Here is a 2,966-nt window from a genome sequence, read left to right as displayed (position 1 = left end):
TGTAGTACACAGTAAACCTGACGGTATACAGTAGGTAGTAATGGAAAAGTTGTAGTAGGTTGTTGTTATACAATTGACCTTTAACCTTACTACCCAACCTATTACTACGTTATATATTACCCAGATTGCTTATGTTGTTGTAACTTACTTCCGGTTTCTATTACTTTGTTTGTTAGTTAAATACTTAGTTATCATTGATTATGTTTCACCGTCTTAACACAAGACAGAATAGGAACTAGACATTGTGTATTGTTATTGATACTACAGCCTGATGTAGCTGGCGGTGTTCCAGTGTTCCAGTAATGTTACAGCGCTGTATATATCCCTGTGACACAGAGGTAAACGTAGAGCTCTGTCAATTACGCCGACTGCAAAACAACACATCCATGTTTATTTAATGTGTTCTGCTGATATCAAAGTGAAACCATTTGATGGATTTATAGACACGAGCACCTAACGGCCGACGATGACATTTGTTTCTATCTATAGCAGTTGAGTTGTTTTACAATTCATAATTGTGGTAATATAATAAAGATCCATTAATGATGATTTGATTGATAATACACCACAGGGTTACATTGTTATTAGTTTGTCCATGTGATGAGTTGACCATTTGAGTTATGTCTCAACTGGTCACTGTTAAAAAAAGATTAATGTTCTTATTTTATTTAATTGATTTTGTTTTGACAAAATGAGCAATGAGGTTATTTTATATTGGGCTTGACTTTAAAAAGGAGCAATGATAAATTTTACAATAGATAATTGGATTATATTACGTATGGTCATTGCAAATATCTCACAATTAACCACTGGTATTATATTACAGAAGAACTTTGAAGGGAGCAAGGCAATATGCACACTTGATGATTGAAGACTTTCGATTCCTATTCCAGGCTTTCCTATTATTCGGGTTATTTTACAGTCAGTGTATTGAACCAATTTCACAATTGACCTTGGTAGTTCTTTTCTATTTTAGAAATGTTTGGTCGTAGATGATGGTAATTCAGTGAAATATTTGTGTGAGTAGCTCACTGAATGCTGTGGGTACCTTCCGAGGAGCAGTTGATGGAAGACAGTTGTTATGATTGATAACAAAAGTCAGAACCTTTGATGTCGGCGTAGAAGGATGTTTATACAGGTGATACCGGGTTCGGTGGGTTTGGTTCTCAGCCAGTGAGAAGGATTTTATTAGACATTTCTCTAACTTACTCGTTCTTTTTATGATATATAGGATTTCAAACATTTGATTGAACTGACGTTCGCTAGCTAGGGTTTCCATTTTTGATTGAGTTTCGTAATTGAAATCTGTCTTGTTGGCGGGCTGCCGGGACGGACCAATATATTTCACGAATGCATAGCGCAGATAAATTTTGCCCAATATATTTGTTGAAAATTCTGTCGAAATTTTATCCACAGTTTTCAAGTACGAGGCTAATGTACTAACGTATTCAAACAGGCGTAGCTAGATAATACAATATATATATTTATATAACATAAGTATTATGTAATATTTCTACCTTACATGTCAGTTTATAGCGGTAGTATCGAAACTTTTGATCTCATGTTTTTGCTGTCGTTTCTGATATTTGATCTTTATGGTTTTTTTTGTAGTAAGTTCGTATCTCTGACCATATGTTATGTAAGTCGCTTTCCACCATTGAATGTGTGTTACTATTGTCAAATCTTAATTTAACAAATGTAACAGCAGTCTGCTTCAATCCTTACCTTCTGCTTGAGCGATATCTATTTGAGCTATATCTGGGATTCCCTCTGATATTTGACCTGAAGTAATAATTCATATTTATATAATCATCAATCTTGTGTTACTGCTACCATCGTTAATGTTTGAACGTCTGTTGCAGCGATTCTGTTCACTGACCCGGCTACAGTAGCTGTTCTGGTGAAGGAGGAACAGACAAAGTTACAATTCCTATTACAAAAATACACCAAGAAAATGCAGAACGCCAACGTAGGTTCTTGTAGAAAATTTGTTTTATGAAAATATGAATTTTACGACTAAATATATATTAAAGGGACTTCATGTGGAAAAACGATATTCATGGAGTTAAATAGGTAATTCAAATTTTAGTGATCAATATAAATAAGTAAGACTGAGCAATAAATAAGATCAGCTGTCAGTCTGCTTTGGAAAATCAGAAAGAAAACAAAAGAATTTTTAATTTTTATTATACACTGTAAATAATGTGACCACGATCTCAGCTGACATTGAGGTCGTTTTTGTATTCATAGAGAGCGTTGTATTAGTTATAGATCCTATATCATGTTTTGTGTGTCACAGACAATGTATATTTTTATAGGCAGCGTTGTATACATCATAAACAACAATTCGTAAGTCCATTGCATAAAAAATGCTTCGCAGGAAACAACTAATGCCTAATACTTGATATACATTGTTCCGTATCATGTACACCATATAATTGGCTACACATGTGTTCGTACCTGCTTATGCTGCCATGGCCAAATGCAACTGTTTCATTTGTATATATTTACTTGTAGTATTTGTTTAACTCTACAATGTGTTGTCGTATCTAATGTCTCTTACGTTTTGCCATCAGATTGGCGGGAAGCTGCGCGAAGATGTTGGGAAGATAGGGGAGACAATTGTGTCTGTTGCACAGGAAGAAAACGCAAACTTAATAGTGATTGGTTCCCGGGGGCGAGGGAAGATCCGCCGGACAATCCTGGGGAGCGTCAGCGACTATTGTCTGCACCACGCCAATGTACCAGTTCTGATCTGCCGGATGGAAGTCTGATGTTTGTAAATAGATACGCGTACTTTACGTTATTGACGATGTACATGTCGACCTCTAAGGGGAATATTAGTGCGACTATTCCCCCCAAGGAATGCTGTGTTATTGAGAGGGTAATGAACGTGCTATCGACGTAGAACTACCGAACACTCCGTTTGGTGGTGTATTATCAATGGGACCATATTAGTACGCTAT

General features: G+C 35.9%; 1 long non-coding RNA gene across 1 annotated transcript; it reads left to right on the top strand.

The window, feature by feature from the left end:
• The first annotated feature begins 61 nt into the window (after positions 1–61).
• On the top strand, positions 62–1,950 carry LOC110451447. Its single transcript, XR_002463075.1, has 2 exons — positions 62–1,138; positions 1,863–1,950. It is a non-coding gene; the product is annotated as an uncharacterized LOC110451447 (long non-coding RNA).
• Positions 1,951–2,966: the final 1,016 nt, after the last annotated feature.

The sequence above is a fragment of the Mizuhopecten yessoensis genome, unplaced genomic scaffold, assembly GCF_002113885.1.
Source record: "Mizuhopecten yessoensis strain PY_sf001 unplaced genomic scaffold, ASM211388v2 scaffold6021, whole genome shotgun sequence".
Classification (NCBI taxonomy): domain Eukaryota; kingdom Metazoa; phylum Mollusca; class Bivalvia; order Pectinida; family Pectinidae; genus Mizuhopecten; species Mizuhopecten yessoensis.
This window is presented reverse-complemented; position numbering and strand designations above follow the sequence as displayed.